This window comes from Herpailurus yagouaroundi, unplaced genomic scaffold, assembly GCF_014898765.1.
Source record: "Herpailurus yagouaroundi ecotype Mexico unplaced genomic scaffold, PumYag 100, whole genome shotgun sequence".
In the NCBI taxonomy this organism is placed as follows: domain Eukaryota; kingdom Metazoa; phylum Chordata; class Mammalia; order Carnivora; family Felidae; genus Herpailurus; species Herpailurus yagouaroundi.
Window position 1 is genome coordinate 1,217,314 of NW_024412391.1, and position 21,210 is coordinate 1,238,523.

A 21,210-nucleotide genomic window follows, 5' to 3' on the forward strand; every position below is an offset into this window, starting at 1 on the left:
TTATGTATTTGAAAAGAATGGAGCCAAGAGTCACGTCCCACCCATTGATCACAGTTGGTGACATGCTTCCTTCCTAATGTCATCTTGAAATGGCAGAGCCTCCATAATTAATCTGGAGGTAAGCCGTCTTAGCCATTAAATAGGTTTCCAATTTAGCAGCTATTTGGGTTTTGTCCCAAATCTTAAAGGTCATTTTCTATCCACTGCTTCAAGATAAACAATGACACTTTCCGGAAAATGTGTTTTTCTTATAAGCCAGTAATATATACCCAGTAATATATTGATATTATACTCTGGATGTGATGGCAAATATTTCTGTTCTTAAGTCTGGGATGTGAAAAGAAGGAGCCATTCTCACTATTAGGCTCTCAGGTTAATATTTATGACCCTGCTCAGCAGAAATTTAAGTTGCAACAGCGCCAGTCGCTAAAGCTTATAGGCCCCGTGGGACTCGTGAATGCTGAGTCAGCTGGCCATCTCCCCGAGCTTCTAGAGGAGGACGTTGTCTCTGCCACTTCTCAATGTGCTGGTCATCCACCTCTCCTCTGCTTGGCCGTGTCACTTAAGTGTGTTCAGCAAATATTTATTGAGTACCTACTCTGTGTTTAGTTCTGTGTGAACCCTTGTGGAGAACACAAAGATGGCTAAGAGGATAACACGCTGGGAAGACATGACAGGTACAGATGAAACTGTTAAATAACAGGGCAGGGCCATAAAGGGTCATGTGATAGCCTGAGTGGTTGAGGTGACATCTAACTCCTAGGAGCTAGGAGTGGCTAGGGGAGGAGACGGACTCTAGTGTGGGAACTGAAGGCTGGGCCCATCTACTTGCGTGGGTGAAGAGAAGAGGGGAGGTGTTTTCATTTGGAGAGGGCAGGTATGGAGGCAGTAATAAGCACTGGGCATGGGTGAAGGTCCACTCATCATGGATGGAGAAGAGAGTTGGAATTCTAGGCAGAGTGATTTAATACCAGAGATTAAGTTTTACCCAAATTCCATGGGCAGTGGTAGAGCCTGAATTCCAATTAAATTGTCTTCTGATGCTAAATTCATTCTTTATGTGATATACAGAGTTGTCCATATGGAAAGATGAACCAAATAATAGAACAGGTGTTATATCTAACAGTGAGCTCACTGTCCTCATATTTACAATTAATATGAAGACTATCCCAGAGTTTGGTTGTTATGAAAGTGAGGAAAATTTACATCTGTGGGTCTAAGGGTAAGAAGATGAGATAGTTATGAATAATGGTTCCAAAACCTGAGAGAGGTCAGCACTGGGGGTACAGACTGAGAAGGCTTCAGTGTGAGGTCACTGGGGAATGATCAATTCCAAGATCATTTTCCACAGTGAAGAGAAGAAAGCCAAGGAAGGAGCCCATGGTCAGACCAGATTTTAAATTTTTTTGTTTTCAACATTTATTTATTTTTGGGACAGAGAGAGACAGAGCATGAATGGGGGAGGGGCAGAGAGAGAGGGAGACACAGAATCGGAAACAGGCTCCAGGCTCTGAGCCATCAGCCCAGAGCCTGACGCGGGGCTCGAACTCACGGACCGCGAGACTGTGACCTGGCTGAAGTCGGACGCTTAACCGACTGCGCCACCCAGGTGCCCCTAGACCAGATTTTAAGTGTGGGCAGAGGAAGGGGGCCCTGGACAGAGACTAGGAAGGGGCACTCAAAGAGATGTGGAAAAACCAGGGAGGAGAAGTATGAGAGAAGACCAAGAAGGAGAAGTTTTCAATAGGGAAGAAAGTTCATCCAGAGTTCACTAAGGGCACAACTCCTGGAGTTACCAATTCAGATCCCAATCTGTGTGGGTGGTGCCCGCTGTAGTCAACCAACATGGTGGCCCTCAGGTCCACAGAATCAAGTGTTAAGGGAGAGGCAATGATAAGACAAGATGGAAATGTATCCATTTGGTTTGGTATAAGGTAACTGAAGGCATTACTGAGGGCAATTTTTGTGGAGTGACAGGGAAAAATAATATTAAGGGGGGGGGGCTGTTGAGGAGTATCTAGGAATGGAGGAAGCATACATGGTTCTCATAAAACTAGGGGATGAGGGGGAACTCAGTAATTAGAAATACATCTGGACTTCAAGCTGTATTACAAAGCTGTAATCATCAAGACAGTATGGCACTGGCAGAAAAACAGACACTCAGATCAATGGAACAGAATAGAGAACCCAGAAATGGACCTACAAATGTATGGCCAACTAATCTTTGATAAAGCAGGAAAGAATATCCAGTGGAATAAAGACAGTCTCTTCAGCAAGTGGTGCTGGGAAAACTGGACAGCGACATAAAGAAAAGTGAACCTGTGGCACAAAAACAGACACATAGACCAATGGAATAGAATAGAAACCCCAGAACTAGACCCACAAACGTATGGCCAACTCATCTTTGACAAAGCAGGAAAGAACATCCAATGGAAAAAAGACAGTCTCTTTAACAAATGGTGCTGGGAGAACTGGACAGCAACATGCAGAAGGTTGAAACTAGACCACTTTCTCACACCATTCACAAAAATAAACTCAAAATGGATAAAGGACCTGAATGTGAGACAGGAAACCATCAAAACCTTAGAGGAGAAAGCAGGAAAAGACCTCTCTGACCTCAGCCGTAGCAATCTCTTACTCGACACATCCCCAAAGGCAAGGGAATTAAAAGCAAAAGTGAATGACTGGGACCTTATGAAGATAAAAAGCTTCTGTGCAGCAAAGGAAACAACCAACAAAACTAAAAGGCAACCAACGGAATGGGAAAAGATATTTGCAAATGACATATCGGACAAAGGGCTAGTATCCAAAATCTATAAAGAGCTCACCAAACTCCACACCCGAAAAGCAAATAACCCAGTGAAGAAATGGGCAGAAAACATGAATAGACACTTCTCTAAAGAAGACATCCGGATGGCCAACAGGCACATGAAAAGATGTTCAGCGTCGCTCCTTATCAGGGAAATACAAATCAAAACCACACTCAGGTATCACCTCACGCCAGTCAGAGTGGCCAAAATGAACAAATCAGGAGACTATAGATGCTGGAGAGGATGTGGAGAAACGGGAACCCTCTTGCACTGTTGGTGGGAATGCAAATTGGTGCAGCCGCTCTGGAAAGCAGTGTGGAGGTTCCTCAGAAAATTAAAAATAGACCTACCCTATGACCCAGCAATAGCACTGCTGGGAATTTATCCAAGGGACACAGGAATGCTGATGCATAGGGGCACTTGTACCCCAATGTTCATAGCAGCACTCTCAACAATAGCCAAATTATGGAAAGAGCCTAAATGTCCATCCACTGATGAATGGATAAAGAAATTGTGGTTTATATACACTATGGAATACTACGTGGCAATGAGAAAAAATGAAATATGGCCTTTTGTAGCAACGTGGATGGAACTGGAGAGTGTGATGCTAAGTGAAATAAGCCATACAGAGAAAGACAGATACCATATGGTTTCACTCTTATGTGGATCCTGAGAAACTTGACAGGAACCCATGGGGGAGGGGAAGGAAAAAAAAAAAAAAAAGAGGTTAGAGTGGGAGAGAGCCAAAGCATAAGAGACTGTTGAGAACTGAGAGCAAACTGAGGGTTGATGGGGGGTGGGAGGGAGGAGAGGGTGGGTGATGGGTATTGAGGAGGGCACCTTTTGGGATGAGCACTGGGTGTTGTATGGAAACCAATTTGACAATAAATTTCATATATAAATAAAAAAAAATTAAAAAAAAAAAAAAAAGTGAACCTGGACCACTTTCTTACACCATACACAAAAATAAACTCAAAATGGATGAAAGACCTAAACGTAAGACAGGAAGCCATCAAAATCCTAGAGGAGAAAGCAGGCAAAAACATCTTTGACCTCAGCCACAGCAACTTCTTACCTCCAGAGTCAAGGGAAACCAAGGCAAAAATGAACTATTGGGACCTCATCAAAATAAAAAGCTTCTGCACAGTGAAGGAAACAATCAGCAAAACTAAAAGGCAACCCATGGGATGGGAAAAGATATTTGCAAATGACATATCAGATAAGGGTTAGAATCCAAAATCTATAAAGAACTTATCAGACTCCACACCCAAAAAACAAATAAGCCAGTGAAAAAATGGGCAAAAGACATGAATAGACACTTTTTAAAAGAAGACATCCAGATGGCTAACAGACACATGAAAAAAATGTTCAACATTACTCATCATCAGGGAAATTCAAATCAAAACCACAATGAGATACCACCTCATACTCTTGTCAGAATAGCTAACATTAACAACTCAGGCAATGACAGATGTTGGTGAGGATGCGGAGAAAGAGGATCTCTTTTGCACTGCTAGTGGGAATGCAAACTGGTGCAGCCACTCTGGAAAACAGTATGGAGGTTCCTCAAAAAATTAAAAATAGAACTACCCTACAACCCAGAAATTGCACTAGTAGGTATTTATCCACGGGATACAGGTGTGCTGTTTCGAAAGGGCACATGCACCCCAATGTTTATAGCAGCACTATCGACAATAGTCAAAGTATGGAAACAGCCCAAATGTCCATTGATGGATGGATGGATAAAGAACTTGTATATATATATATACACAATAGAGTATTTCTCGGCAATCAAAAAGAATGAAATCTTGCTATTTGCAACTACGTGGATGGAACTAGAGGATATTATGCTAAGCAAAATTAGAGAAAGACAAATATATGAGTTCACTTGTATGAGGACTTTAAGATACAAAACAGATGAACATAAGGGAAGGGAAGCACAACTAATATAAAAACAAGGAGGGGGACAAAATAAAAGAGACTCTTAAATTTGGAGAACAGAGGATTATTGGAGAAATTGTGGGAGGGGAGATGGGCTAAATGGGTAAGGGGCATTAAGGAATCTACTCCTGAAATCATTGCTGTACTAGATGCTAACTAACTTGGATGTAAATTAAAAAAAATAAATAAACATGGCTAAAAGAAAAAAGAAATACATCTGGGGCCTGGACATGTTACATGCTGAGGAGAAACAGCCAACAGGCATAGAGGACGTAGAGGGAATACCTGATGGAGAGAAGTCTTGGAGGAAGACATGGGAGGAAATGGGCCTCCTCCATCCTGAGGGCAGAACAGAACATGGTATATGGTGCCACAGTTGAAAGCTGCCCAAGGAGTTCCTGACTGGAGGCTTTCACTTATGTGGGAAGAAAGTGAATAATCCGATGCAATGAGGCACAGTGGTGGATACAGGCTTGAGAAGAGTGGAGAAAGCATGGAAAAGGAAAAGGGGGTGTGGTGGTGAAAAGTGGGGCAGAGTCAGTGTGGAAGGCCACGCTGAGGCTGACCTGGAGACACTGTCCTGATGGTGAGGATCACGGGGACAGACTGTGAGCGAGTTTCCAGGTCCTCAGAGAAGGCGGAGAATACTCAGAAGAACAGAGCAGTGATAAGGACACCTAGAACGTGTCAGCACCAGATGGCATGGGCCTCTAAAGAGGAGGAATTTTTATGTCACAGCAGAAGAGTTCTTGTAGGGACACTGCATGGGAAAGTAGAAAAACACTGTGTCTTCCACTCTCCACCTGGATGATGAGCTGCTTCCCTTTTTGAGCTCAAGGGAAACTTCTGTCCTCGGGACCAAGTGCAATTTCAATGGGGTGAATGTTCTGTAAATATGCTGAAGGTGTGTGGGGGCTCAGTGACCACAGGATAGAGGGTTTCCTGGGTACAGGAGAAACTGCTAGAAGGGAAGGCTACTTTTGGAGGCTGAACTGAGAGGCAGGAAGGGCAGGGAGGAAGTGCAGAGCACTAGGGTCTGAGTTTTAATATCCATTTGGTTCTAGAATTCATGTGTTTATGCTATTCCTTTCCTCCTCTCCTAACCGGGTCCAGGTCTTCAAGGGTCTTAATCCACATGTATACTTTTGCTAAGTCTCCCCCACCTCTGGTTGCATTGCCTCCAGAAGCTCTCAGTTTACTTTATTATGGACGTTACTACTGGATGGATTTTCTTACAGCATCTTTTGTAGATTTCCTGCTGCCTATGAGAAAGTGAGTCTCAAGAGGGAAGGTTCCCACCTGTCATGGCTGGAGACCCAACGTCCAGTACAGGGCCTGGCAGTAGCAGTTCCCCTACAGTTTGCTGACTGAAGGTGAACAGAATCCTGGAGCTGTAGGGAAGGCAGGACAAAGTCAGCTGGTCTCTATCTTCATTTTGCGGAGGAGGAAGCCCGGGTGTCATGAGGCAGAAACTGAGGCTCAAGTGACTCTCCAAGGCCACACGGCTAGTTTGTGGACAGGCCAGGCCTTCTGTCCTCTGTCTTCCACTCAGACTCCCTCAAAATCCCCATGGGCCTTGTTCCACGTTTCCTCACAGGGACACAGGAAACTTCTACCACCACCGGTGACATCTTCTCGATGTTCCGTGGACCCTGGTGTGGTAAGTCCTGCTCACCTGTGCTCATACCATTCTAGCATGGAGCCCAAACTCAAGTCTGACGCTATTCTAAATGGACACTGTCTCATTCTATCCCCACAAGGCTGGCCTCCATGTTTCTGCTCTAACCCTCCTCTGAGTGACACATATTCCTTTCTTTTAAATCACTAATTGGGCACGTAGACAATTAACTAGTGTTCTTTTATCATTTTACTCACGTATCTCATCTTCCCAACTTGGTGCTGTACCCATGAGGATGGAGGGAGTGTTTGAGACACACAGACTCGCAGAGTTGGATGTATCCTCAAAAACCATCTGTTCCAACACATTTATTTCACAGATGGTATCACTGGGCCCACAGGAGGAAAACGACTTGCCCGTAGACTGTCTTTTTTAATTGTAGTAAAATATACATAAAATTTACCATTTTAACCATTTTTCATGTTTATTTATTTATTGTGAAGGAGAGAGAGATAGAGAGTGATCAGGGGAGGGGCAGAGAGAGAGAGAGAGAGAGAGACAGAGAATCCCGAGCAGGCTCCACACTGTCAGCGTAGAGCCCGATGCAGGGCTTGAACTCCCAAGCCGTGAGATCATGACCTGGGCTGAAATCAAGAGTTGGAAACTTAACTGACTGAGTTGCTGAGGTGCCCCCCCCCACCATTCTAGCTATTTTTAAGGGTACAGTTCAGTGTTACCAAGTCCATTCGCATTGTTGTGTGACCATCACCCCCATCCATTTCCAGAACGTTTTCATCTTCCTAAACTAAAATTCTGTCCTCACTAAACACTAACTCCTCATCCCCCTTTCCCCCCTCCCAGCTGCAGGCACCCACCATTCTGCTTTCTGCCTCTATGAATGAGGGCACTCCAAGTACCTCGTGTAAACAGAAATGTACAATATTTGTCCTTTTGTGATTGGCTCATTTTGCCCAGCATACTGTTTTCAAGGTTTGTGCATGTTACAGCATGTGTCAGGATCTCCTTCCTTTTACAACTGGATAATATTCCATTATATGGAGAGACCACCTTTTGCTTATCCACTCATCCACTAATGGACATTTGGATTGTTGCCACCTGTTGACTGTTGTAATAGTGATGCTTGTCAACATGTGTATACAAATCGCCCCAGGTGTTTGTTAAATGTTTTCATGATTTATTTTTCCTGCCCAGCATAGTATCATCCACAGAGTAGAAACTGAGGCAGAATTTTTTTTGATGATGATGATAATCGTAGCCAGCCCCTCGATCTTACTGGGGAGAGGAGATTTAAAGCCGTGAAACCAAAGACCATCCATTCCGTAATGTAGCAAATATGTTAATGCTCTTCAAATGCAATCAATATTTAAGCAAAATACACAGTGACCATGAAACTATGGATTTTCTTTTTACATGTGCATTTTCTTCCCTCTTGTGTCTGTATGTACTTTCCAGAGAGTAGGAAATCCGATCCAGAACTTAATTTCTCCCTGGAGTAAGGCTGTTCTCTGGGAATCCTTGGAATAAGGCTACCATAGGAAACCATAAGGTTTTAAAACTCTGATGTCAAGGATTTCCTTTGGCAAATCTCATTTAGCACTACTCCGGCTGACCTGCAAAAGAGGACAATTCAGCAAAGACAGAAGGAGCAGTTTCTCCCTCCCCATTCTCCGGCAGCCTTTCTCTCAAGATGTGTGTCTTTGAAAAAATCCTTTATTCCTGTGCAGCCTTCTCAAGGTAAATCCAAGGACAAAGGCCTTTTAGCAAGAACCTTGAATAGAGGGGAGATTTTCTTACCTCCTCATCGGTCTATATTCAGCGTTAAATCAATTCTTTTGGTGGTTATTGCTATTTAGTGTTAGTTTTCCAAAATGTGTTGAAATCCTTTTTCTTAGCTAATAAATGGAAAGATACTCCCCTGCCAATTGTTCACACCGTTTCTGTGTTTGTCAGGAGCTTATTGAGCTAAAACACGACTGGGCAAACACTAATAATCATTTTGTGCATTCCTGGAGCACATTAAACTTTCAAATCGGGCCTAACATTCAGGATCTGTCTTGATCTGTGAAATGATGACAACGTAGAGGCAGTCAGGCTGGGATTGGTTAGGAGGCCGGTGGAAGGGGGCAGAAACTGAGGCCTGATGGAAGGAAGGTCTGAGTGAAGGTCACACACCGCGGTGCCCGCCACAGCAGTCGGTGATGGCATCTGTGTGCCACGGTAAACAATATGGATGTAGGTGGTCACCAAAGTGCTTTGTGTCCTGTGTGGAAAGACAGCACAGGCTGAACTGGGCTTGCTCATTTTCTGCCTCATCCCTCACTGTGGGCCAGACAATGTCCCCTGTAGTTCCTACCATTCCATGCCCCTTCCTTTGCTTGTCTTCTCTTTTCACTCATTGTTTTAAAGTAGAAATCACACACACACACACACACACACACACACACACACACACACATACACACACACACACACACAATTTGAACAAATAGTTCTTCAATGATTGTGAGGGATGGTTCAAGTTTTCTATGTTCTGCCCTCCTAGTTCCCCTGGAAAGCATTTTCAGTCCTTCAGCCTGACTCAAAACGTTACCTCTCTATCTCCGAATGACCTAGTAATAATTACAGTTTTGCAATGTTTCATTTTCTGGCAGGACTGTTGACTTAGCAATGTGGAAAATGAGGACTTAGCTCCCCCACTGGGCTCCTTCAACATGCCCTTCTCTCCTTTCAAAATAGGTAGATTGCAATTTTGGTTAATATCAATATTTAGGTATTATGTTATTAAGAACACATCAATGCCATTTACAGCTAAGTCATATTATTTCCTATGATTACCTTTTTTACTCTTTCTTTTCTGCAGATTTCATTATTCCTGGGATTTTTCTTTTTTTCTTAGTGTGTGGGATTTTCCTCTGGTGATTTTTGTAAGTGGGCTCCTCTAATCCTTGATTTCTCATGGGAAAGAAAAAAGCAGCTTTGAAAACTGGGAGCCAGTTGGACAGACTCCTGGCCAGGTCAGGGTGTTCTGTTGAACACCAACTGTTCCACAGGACACATCAGGCAAGGTCATTCTGTGACCTTGACAGGGTGAGGCAAAAGATGAGATCACTCCACTCTTGTCTCAGCCTGCACGAAACAAATGTCCAAACCACAAAAATGGCCAAATATACTGCTTTCCTGCCTCACACCCATAAGTGCTCCTTCACCAAATACACCGTTAGCCCTGCCTTGTTCCTTTTGCCTTCTAGCTAAAAATATGAAGACGTCCAATCACAGAAATGTTGCTGGTTCTGGACCGCATCCAGACCAGGGTGAACTCCTGCTCCTTTGAACCATTACCCAAATCACTGAACACAAACCCAAGCCCTATAAAAAAGTTCCTGTAGCACCGTCTGAGATGGCCTTGGTTCTCCAGGTTGTGCAATCCGCCTTGTCGTAAGGAGTCAATAAACCCCGAAATGTTCTAGTACAAATGCATTCCTAGTGGTCAATGGCTGTCACGTAACTACCGAATGCCATCAATATTATCTATCCGAGAGCCTTGATGCCTTGGATGGGGGAAACCCTCAACTCACGACTTTTAGTGTGCCTATTTCAGACCCTTCATGTCTCTGGCTGTTTGAAGTGATGCACTGCCCACGGCTGGAAGGAAGCTCACGTTAAAGTGAGCTCCAGTGTTTCACTGACACCTTTCAGTTTAGAAGTTTACCTCTCTCCCTGTCTCCCTCCTCCTTCTTCCCTTCTTCCCCTATTTCCTTCTCTGGTGTTGTCATACTCCCACCCTCACCCCTAGGAACTGCAATGACTTTTGGGTGTCTGCTCAGATACTGATTGTTCTTTTGGGAAGTTGTTTTCTGGTCTTCTCATATCTATTCCCATGGTCCGTCTGCTTGTCGCAGGTGGTATTGTCTATAGGAGGAGAAAGTCTACAGCGAGACAGTGGGCATAAGCAGGCAAGTCTGCTCTGGAACCAGCTCCAGGGGCCGAGAAATTCAGAAGGTGTTCAGGTAAACTCTGACTTGGTCCCTAGTTTAGAACCTCATAAGAACTTCATCATCAGTCTCGTCCTTGTGTTCCTGAGAACTGCCTTGTTCAGATTAGTCTGGTTGGAATCAGAAGGTATTGTCTGGCCTCTGATTTCTGATGATTAGGGCTTTGGCGAAGCCTGAGGAGGGGAAGCTGCCCAGGGCCATCCTTGGAAAGTGCTGTCGTTCTCACGGTATCTTACTGATCTAAACCCACACACTTCCTCCAGATAAACACCTGCTTTCTCACATTGCCTTAGCTCATGTGCTTATTCCTCTAACGGGCACAATCACACCAGGGAAAATTCTGAATTGTAGTGGCTACTGACTGAAATAATCATCCTGTCATTAGGGGCACACTTTAAGAATTTCTAGTCCAGATTAACTATCAAAAAAACGTGTAAAGACAGGAAAAAATTATTATGCTGTTTGTGTTTCTTTTGTGGACACTGAAAACTCTATTTACAAAATAGATTTTGTTGCTATAGTTACAAGATAAGAAGAAGAAGCCTTGAGTATGACTTAGAGTTTTTAAAATTAGGTTTCCCATATAAAAAATAATATCAGCACAGTAATTTGGTTTGTATGAGACCAGGACTAAATTTCTTATGATTTAAAATTTCTGAATCTTTTGTTCTGTTTTTATGAGTTAAATAAGTCATTACTGTCTTCAGAAATTATTAGAAATGTATATACACACTCATACACATGCATATAATTGTATCCAACTAAATAAAAAAAGGTACTAGTGAATTTTTAAGTGTCTAATGAAATTTTTGAATGCTGTATGTCAGAATGATTATGTTATCAAAAACTGTAATTTCTTATCTATCTATCTATCTATCTATCTATCTATCTATCTATCTATCTATATCTATTTAGAGCGCATGCACACACACACGTGCATGGAGAGGGGTACAGAGACAGGGAGAGAGAGAATCTCCAGCAGGCTTATGCTGTCAGTGCAGAGCCCGACATGGGGCTGGATCTCACAAACCATGAGATCATGACCTCACCTGAAATCAAGAGTCAGATGCTTAACTGACTGAACCACCCAAGTGCTTCTGAAATCCGTGTTCTTAAAAAGCAAAGAAATTACTAAGCAATTCTTTGTGTTTTGTCCTCTGGTGTTCTCTTATGTCTGGAGAAGAGTTAGTTACATTGATTAAATATGATAATGAATAAAGTTGATTGATATGATAATTACAATGAAATATACATATATAAACAAGATAATGGATTTGATTTTTGGTTTATTTAAAAAGGCACAATTAACCAACATGGTAAAGTAAATGATATATACAGCTTTATTTAATATACTGATAAAGAATATTTAAAGCTACAGTTAAAAGTTTTCAACTTATTATCTATACGTATACTTATAGATCTATGTGTGTCTAACTACATACACGTAAAGATATATCAATAACTCATTTACTACAGATTGTTACATGAATAACATACAAAGTTGTGAAAGTAAAATCTGGGTCTTTTATCTGATTAAATTATTCTGTGCCCAAAAAGATAGAAGCTCCTTGGGGCACCTGGGTGGCTCAGGTGGTTAAGCATCCAACTTCAGCTCAGGTCATGATCTCACATTCCGTGAGTTCGAGCCCTGTGTCGGGCTCTGTGCTGACAGCTCAGAGCCTGGAGCCTGCTTCGGATTCTGTGTCTCCCCCCTCTCTCTGCCCCTCCTCTGCTCATGTTCTTTCTCTCTGTGTCTCAAAAATAAATAAAAACATTAAAAATCATAATAAAAAAAAGAAAATAGAAGCTCCTTGTCACCAACATAGTCTGTTATGTCTCTTTTTCACATATTCTTTTTTAAAAATTTTTTCATATTTATTTATTGATTTTGAGAGAGAGAGAATGCAGAAGCAGAGGAGGGGCAGAGAGAGGAAGAGAGAGAATCCCAAGCAGGCTCCATGCTGTCAGCGCAGAGCCTAACTTGGGACTCGAACTCATGAACTGTGAGATCATAATCTGAACTGAAATCAAGAACCCGACACTCAACTGACTGAGCCTCCCAGGCACCCTTCTTTTTCACATATTCTTCAATCATTTTTGAAAAGGGTCTTACGATTTTGAAAAAAAATTAAGTGCATAATAATCATTGTTGTTTTCTCATGGTGTTCTTTTTCACAATTCACCTGTAAACGTATCTTATCTTTAGATACTTATATCTTATCTCCTCTAATAACTATTCTTGATTTTGCCTTTCCCAAGTTTAGGACCAAATAAAGAATAATGACACTGTTAAGATGTCTTTTATGCCTAAATCATTTTTAAGAAATACAAAGATTTGCTTCTTTACTCTATAAAGGGAAGGATCATAGGTTTGTATAAACTGTGCAATTTTAATTAATGCAAAATTGGTACAAGAGCTCTTTTGTTTACCCACAGTGATAATCAGAAAGTGAGTTCATCTTCCTAGGGTAACTATACATAAAAGTAATGCTTAATTATTATTTTGAGCTTAATTATATATAAGCTTTATAATGTTTAATTATGTGGATGTTTAGCGTGTATGTTTTAAATGGGTGAATAAAAACAGTAACTTTTTTTATATTTAAAAATGATTTTTGGGGCACCTGGGTGGGCTCAGTTGGTTTTCGGCTCAGGTCATGATCTCACGGTTCACGAGTTCGAGCTCTGCATCGGGTTCTGTGCTGACAGCTCAGAGCCTGGACCCTGCTTCGGATTCTGTGTCTCCCCCTCTCTCTGCCCCTCCCCTACTCGCGTTCTGTCTCTCTCCATCTCAAAAATAAAAACATTAAAAAAATTTTTTTTGATTAAAAAAATGATTTTTATGCCTTTTTGCAGAGATGGGTACCAGTGTGCCTTTGAGAATGGAGGTTTCAGGTGGTAAACCATGGATGAGTAGCCTGCGTACAGGGTTTTCTGGCGAGCGACGCACAGCATGGGCTTTAGAACAGTTGGAAGCACCTGTGCTCTTTCTTTCCCTTTCTGACCCAGGGAGCTTGGCCCTCAACCTGAAACTTGTAAGCATGGAGAATCATAAATGTCAACACAACCATCAATCATGTTCAAGCCATGACTTCTCTCTCTCAAGTATCTAGGCTGCCGTTAGACTTTTTGGAATGGATCGGGAATGACAGGATGAACCACGTGAGACGGGAATCCTCGTCCGCCGCACCAGTAATGGTTTGTACTTTGAGCTGAACTCTGGAGGACCGCGTCTCAAAGGTTACTATAGAACTTCTGCAGTTGGCTCCTGGCCAGTTCCCATCCCATCTCCTTATTTATCCCCGATATGTTGAGTAGCTTTGGCCACCTATTGTGCTAGTTCTTTATGTCTGTTACCAATAATTGGATAACGTGCCCCCCCCCCGCCCCCGAACTCAGAGACCTGGCTAAACACCGAAGTCATCTTGCTGGTTAGGCCGTTGGTTTACGAGCCAAACCAAATTCTAACCGACCTTGATCCTGCAATTGTTTTTTTCCTTCACTCTTTGAGGTTGCCTTCAACGTGTCAGAGAAAAACACTATGGTGCAGGCACGTTTGCCCTTGTGTAAACCTGCGCGTGTCTGGGCGTGGGTGCGTGTAGTGAGACGGGTGTGAAGAGTTAGAACGAATTCGGTCGTTTTATTCTTCAACATGCTCGTCAATCATGGTGGCCATACAACTGTCTCCATGAAAAAACAAATCTCTACTCACATCAGAATTTGGGAGAAATTTTATGCAAATAAAAAGGATACTTGGCCAGTGTAGGTGGCTGAGGCAATTATAGCCATCTGCTACCTGTTAGCCCAACATGTTCCATCTGTTACAGAGCTCACATCCACCAGAGACGGAAATCAGCACAGCATACACACAGTCACTGAGACTAGGTGCTGGGATCTGGGCGGAGGGGTGGGAAGGCAGCTAGATTGGGTTTATTTTGGTCCACCCAACAAGTGTTTGGCCGTGTCCTCTGCATCAATAGCTGACTCCCCCTCCGACGACGGTGTTAACTATACCACAGCAATTAATCAGAGGCATCTGTTTTCATCAGTGAAAACCCATCAGTTAAAAAAAAAATTTTTTTAATGTTTGTTTATTGATTTATGTTTTGCGTTTATTTATTTTTTGAGAGACATAGGGAGACAGAGCACAAGTTGGGGAGGGGCAGGGAGAGAAGGAGACACAGAATCCGAAGCAGGCTCCAGGCTCCGAGCTGTTAGTACAGAGCCCAACTCGGGGCTCGAACTCACAAACCGTGAGATCGGGACCTGAGCCGAAGTCGGATGCCCAACCGACTGAGCCACCCAGGTGCCCAGGTGCCACGCCCAGGTGGGTTCAAAACCCATCAGTTTGAACCTATCTTGGACTTCAAATGAAACACAGAGCTTGTACAAATTTGGATTTTCTACACCGTGTCCATAATTAATCTGAGTATCTAAATTGGCTCAAAAACACAACCCCTGCAGTGTATTCCTGGTCCGTAGCATTTAGCAAACTTCCTTTTACCCTAATAGCTGAATCAGCTACTCGTCTCTTTGTCCTCCTGGGTGAGAGGAAAAGAAAATCTGCCTTCTCAATTCTTGTGCTTACAGAATTCTGAAACCCTCCTTTTGTGACAGCCTGTTGTTTGAAAGAAAGTAACTTTGCTTCTGGGTTTCTCTGCTCCTAGCTAGTGCCCATCTGGGGCATGTTTTCTTTTTCCTTCTAGGACTAAAATATGAAATGTTGACCTTCTTGCTGTTGGCATTTTCTTCACCATCCAGGTACCACTGCGTGGAGATCAAGAGAATGAAACAGAATTAAGTGCTACTTCTTCTGAGATATCAAAGGGTGTTTTTGGGTGCTCTGATGATCTTAAAATTTTCTACCTCAAATAGAAGTTATTTACACACGTCTTTTCTGACTGTTCACTCCCTTAATTCAGCCTGGTATTGGACTAGGTATGGCCTCTCCCTAATGAGCTACGGCTCCTGCATCTGGTAGAGATCTTCAGGTACTGGATAGTCTTAAACCCTCGTCTCCATGGGACTCAGCACTGTCAGAATACTTATGTCCCTGGATGCACATTCACACAAATGTAAAATCTGACTCGTGCTTGTCGTTTCTATGGAAGGAAGCTAAAAAAAAGGCACTAGGGAAACCCCAGATCCGCTCTTCAACAAAAGCCATTTCAGGTAATAAGTCTCCGGGCAGTCACGACAAAATACCCTCATGGGTATAAACCCAAGAAGGCTGCTAGAAAAGGTTCTCTGGACTTCAGTGACTGATGGTCCTTGGAGATAGGACAGCATTGCACGCTGACATATTTATCACGTGCGTTTAGAGGCAGGATCGCACCAGAGAAGGGTTTTGCAGAGAAGTGAACACGAATGCCAGTGTGAGTAATGTGTTTGACATAAAAGACTGGAAGGGGACCCAATTACGGTGGGAAATGAACCAGTGCTTTAATGACTCCGCAGCGGGAACGTAGCATACAGGTGCCATCTGCATGCGAGATAGGAAGTGATGGGCTTGTCTGCTGCTCACACCTGTGGAATGCATTATATAAAATGTGATCGCTATCATTCTTCACTGATAGGGTAAACAGTGAGTGAGAATTCTCACCCTTGCAAATTGGATTTAGTTTTTATATCCCTGTCCTTGACAACGGGAATCAGAATACAGGGAACTTTGAAAATAATGCAAAATGTCTTGCAGATTTAGTATGTTTTTTTTTTTTTTCTCACAAGCATTGTAGAGAAATATCTTAGGGTTAGAATTTGCAGAGGCATAGAGCAGGCGATCAGCTTGATTTTCTGCGCAGTCTCCCTCCTGTGTGATAGAGGGTTGGGCTCTGATTTCTAAATGTTATGCACAATGATTTTTTAAAAACAAGAAACATTTTGACCCCAGCTGACAATTATTTTTTGTTTATTCCTTTACTTTTTATTGCGAGCTTAAATTTCACGTCTTTCTCCTTGACTACTGAGTCTAGATATATAAAGATATTATAGTATTCAATTATATTGCTATTTTAAAAATCTAGGACGCTGTGAATACTGAAACGTGTTTTTTATTAAGAAAAATCCATTTATGTGTGCACATAACACTGGAAACAGATTCTGATTCTACCATACACTACAAATTTTCATGAGTGCCACTTGGATTTTCATCATTCTGAAAGCAGTTATCTTAAAAAACAGTGTGACTTGTCGTCAGCCGAGGAAGACATGCCTTTGACAAAACTAACGAATGCTCTGAAATGTTTATGGGGAGGCGGGTTCACCAGTTGGTGTTGTTGGTGACCATGTCTGTGCGCATGGTGGGGAGTGAGGGAGGGGATGTCTGCTCCCAGCCGCTGTCTCCTCAAACAGTATCTGTCTGTGGTGGGCCTCGTCCGGGGAAAAGAACAAGTCCATCCAGCAGACATCGAGAGATCCTGGCCTGTGGAGGTGACATGTGGCAGACGGCAGAATGACTGGCTGGCTATTGGGTGCCAACTGTATTTGCTGATGGCAAATCTGTTCTCTTGACCAACTCTTGGGGTGTGTGTGTGTGTGTGTGTGTGTGTGTGTGTGTGTTTAATTCATCCTTTTGCTCCCGACAATGAATGGAAGTGAGGGACAGGTAACATGTATCAGTTTTCTCAGGGTAACTGAGAGTGTGTGTAAGGACCATAAATGGGCTGGGGTGCCTGGGTGGCTCAGTCAGTTAAGCATCTGACATTCACTCAGGTCATGATCTTATGGTTCGTGAGCTCGAGCCCAGCGTCGGGCTCTGGGCTGACAGCTCAGAGCCTGGAACCTGCTTCAGATTCTGTGTCTCCCTCTCTTTCTGCCCCTTGTTCACTCATGCTCTGTCTCTTTCAAAAATAAATAAACATTAAAAAAAAAAAAAGAACCATAAATGGGCTTCCATTGACTGTACCCTAGTAGACAACTGCTCTAGATCTCTGTATTATTTTTACCCCGGGGGTAGGAATCTGTTTTATTTTTTTTTATTTTTTATTTTTTATTTTTTTTTAATTTTTTTTCAACGTTTTTTTATTTTATTTTTGGGACAGAGAGAGACAGAGCATGAACGGGGGAGGGGCAGAGAGAGAGGGAGACACAGAATCGGAAACAGGCTCCGGGCTCTGAGCCATCAGCCCAGAGCCCAACGCGGGGCTCGAACTCACGGACCGTGAGATCGTGACCTGGCTGAAGTCGGACGCCTAACCGACTGCGCCACCCAGGCGCCCCAAGGAATCTGTTTTAAAAACACTCATGAGCACGGTGCCTGTTACATGTCAAAGTGACATGTGGTCTTGTCACTGAGGTCACCTCTCTTGCGGGGAGCAGACTGGTTCTGCTCCTGAAGCACAAGCCTGGGGTAGCATCTACCCCATCTTCTGACTTCAGTCCCTTTTTCTCCCCGAAAAGGATCCTTGTCTCTCCTCCAAATCCCTCCATGACGGCTCCTTCAGGATAGCACTAGGGGCACAGGGACCTTGTAGCCACCTGGGGACAGCCGAGCTGATAGGGTCCTATGAGGGCACTCGGTATGGAAAATGGGGCATCTTTGGGAGATTGGGGCAATCACAGGGAAATAGATCCTTCACTCTCTGTTCATGTTTCTTCTCTTGCGTTTTCAAAATTCAATACACAAAGTGGGTTTTTTTCTTCATTTTTTTTTTTTTGGTGGAAGAAGATATTTTTGTCAAAATAAAATGAACAGGAAGTTAAAAAACCAGTCCCTATGCCAACTTCAAGCATACAGTGGTTGTACAAGAAATATCTGCTCATTGCTCATGAATCGTGGCTTGGAGCCATTTTTCTAAACCTTGAAAGTGTTCGGTCTTAGCGGGAAAGTTTTGCAGATACCTCAAATGAACAGGTCTGCCGGACTCTTTTGGAAAGGAAGCGGCAGAAATGAATACAACAATTTTCAAAAATAGATAAGGACCATTAAGTAACATATAATGTGAAGAGACCCATAGAACATGCAAAGCTAGGTTAATTATTAGTGTGAGTTCTCCTCTCTGATTTGATAATTTGACATTGTCTTAAAGAGGAATGTGCATATTTGTTAAAAATAAGTCACCTTGACAACCTAAGTGCCCATCAGTGAATGGATGGATAAGGAAGAAATGGTGTGTGTGAATATATATATATAATGGAATATTACTCAGTCATAAAAAGGAATAAAATCTTGCCATTTCTGCCAACATGGATAAGTCTAGAGAGCATTATGCTAGGTGAAATAAGTCAGACAGAGAAAGACAAATACCATACGAGTTCACTTACATGTGGAATCTAAGAAACAAAACAAATGAATAAACCAAAGAAAATAGAAACGGACACGTAGATACAGGAACGCACTGGTAGTTGCCATTGGGGAGGGTGTTGGGGGATGGGTGAGATAGGGGAGGGAGATTAAAAGGTACAAATTTCCCGTTATAAAACAGATAAGGCACAGGGATGCAATGTGCCCCAGAGGGAATATAGTTACCATGTAATAACTTGGTATGGTGACAGATGGCAGCTAGATTTATGGTGGCGATCATCTTGTAATCTATATAAATGTTGAATCACGATGTTGTACACCTGCAACTAATATAATATTGTATGCCAATTACACTTCAATTAAAAAATCAACAAAACAAATTGCTTTGGGATTAAGATGATTCGAAACATGAGTCACAAAAGGAGGGCCAACACAGCACCTAGCATGAAATGAAAACACTTCACTGGTGGCATCCAGCTTCCCATCGATGTCAACTAGTCAAAGAGCTGTGAGGTTCATGCAATTATAGGAAAAGCTGAACAATTGTTTTTGCTTTATTGACCTTCCACCTCTTTCCTCTAATGGCTGTTCAAACTTAGCTTGTTGATTCCATCTCCCCCCATCCCCGCCCCCCCCCCCCCCGCCGCCCACCTGCTATCCCCAGTAAAATAAGGCTGCAATAGTGTCCAGAAAAAAAAAAAAACAAAAAACAACTATCTAGCCATGAAGAGACACAGAGGAATTTCAAACGCATATTGCTAAGTAAAAGAAGCCAGTCTAAAAAGGCTACCTCTTATATGACTCTAATTGCACGACATTCTGGAAAAGGCAAGACTATGGAGACCGCAAAAGAATCAGCGGCTGCCAGGGGTTGGGGGTGGGGAGGAAAGAAAAATGGAACATGAGGGATTTTAGAGGAAAGCGTCCTCAGTGGTACTGTAATCGTGGATATATGTCATTAGGCATGTGTCAAAATCTATAGAATATGCAACACGGAGAATGAACCCTAATAGAAACCATAGACTTTTAGTTAATAAGATCGTACCAATATTTATTCTTCATTCATAGCAAGTGTACTATGTTGTGGCCAGTACAGGATGCCAAAAATAAGTATGATGTGTGAATGACGTTAATAGATGTTAATAAAAGGAGGGGGAGCCTATGCACATGAGGGGACAGTGCATGTGGGGACAGTGAGGGGGTATATAGAACTCTCTGTATTTTCCCTCAGGTTTTCTGTAAGCCTAAAACTGCTCTAAGGAATAAAGTCAGTTAATTAACAAAATTTAAAAAGGCTGTAAAATCAAACTCCTACGCTACATGATGGCAAGTCACTTGTAAGGCTAGGTCACTTCGTTTTCAATCAATGCTGTGACTCCATTTATACCTTATATTACCATTAACTTGATATTAATAAATTTTACTTAAATAACCTCAGTACTAAAAAACTAAAAGATTTTTACATGCCTTTAGGGTGAGATTCATATGAATAACAATAAGAAAAGTCTACAAAAACTTAGTGTCCTACAAAATAATAGTGAGGCCCACAAAAATTAGTTTATGCATTGATTTGTGTTGCCACTGCATGTTGAAGGACTTGTCTTTGCTCCCTACTTCCTGCTGTACTTCCCACACAGACAAGGAATTTGAATATAAATCTTTCTGTGGAGGGGAAGGAGAGAAGAGAACATAATGTTCTCAGAGACCGATATGATCCCCATTTTGAAATGCCAAGAAATATACTCTGTCTACCTGCCTTTTCTCTTTTTGTAAAATAAACACAGACAATACACAGACAAAGCAGCACAGAAGACTTGCCCTGACTAGCTATATGACTTGGCACTCGCCACTGTAACTTCTCCGAGACTCTTCCCTCATCTATCAAGTGGCGATTTAAGAAGGTACTTACTCGCCAGGTGAATTTACTAAGCTCTCAAACAGACACTGTTCCCTGTCTTATCTGCCTAGTTGCTGTCGAGGAGACTGGAGGCAGCCTGTTAAATAAAGTTGACTGCAATGATGAAGAAAAATGAAATAATGGTTCATTTCTGATTTATGACTTTGCTTCATCCTCTGAGTTCATGCTTCAAATGCTAATTCTTCATGGACGATAAAGATGGGATAATAGTTTGAGGATGAATTTGCCTCAGAGAAGTGGTGTGAATTATGAATTAAAAATTACTGAAAATGTCTTTCTTTAAGAAGATTAGCTCCCTCAGATAAATAAGCATACGCTATTGCTTTTAATGGCTATATTTAAAAGCAGAAAAAAAATCTTATTAGACCACAGAATCTGTCTCATTTCCAGAACATGGAGAAGACACACTCAAAATCTAACCATGCTTGTCCCCAGAAAATGTTAAGTCATATGAATACCTGCTGTAAACAGTTACTGCTTTGGGGGGGCAGGTAGCCAAAGCAAACATGCGAACATCCGAAACAGAAAAACCAAGGAAACATTTTTCTCTGGCTTCTCTTTTCTTCCCTCAGCTGTTATAGAAAAGTCTGCATGGAGGCCAGCCTTTCCAAACGTGGTTATAAGACTGCTGGAGGGAATCTCCAAAGCACTGACTTGTTGGCTAACTC

General features: G+C 42.4%; 1 protein-coding gene across 1 annotated transcript in view; it reads right to left on the reverse strand.

The window, feature by feature from the left end:
* CNTNAP2 (contactin associated protein 2) overlaps positions 1–21,210 on the reverse strand; it is a 2,003,978-nt gene that overhangs the window by 94,139 nt on the left and 1,888,629 nt on the right. The gene's annotated exons all lie outside the window — the stretch shown is intronic.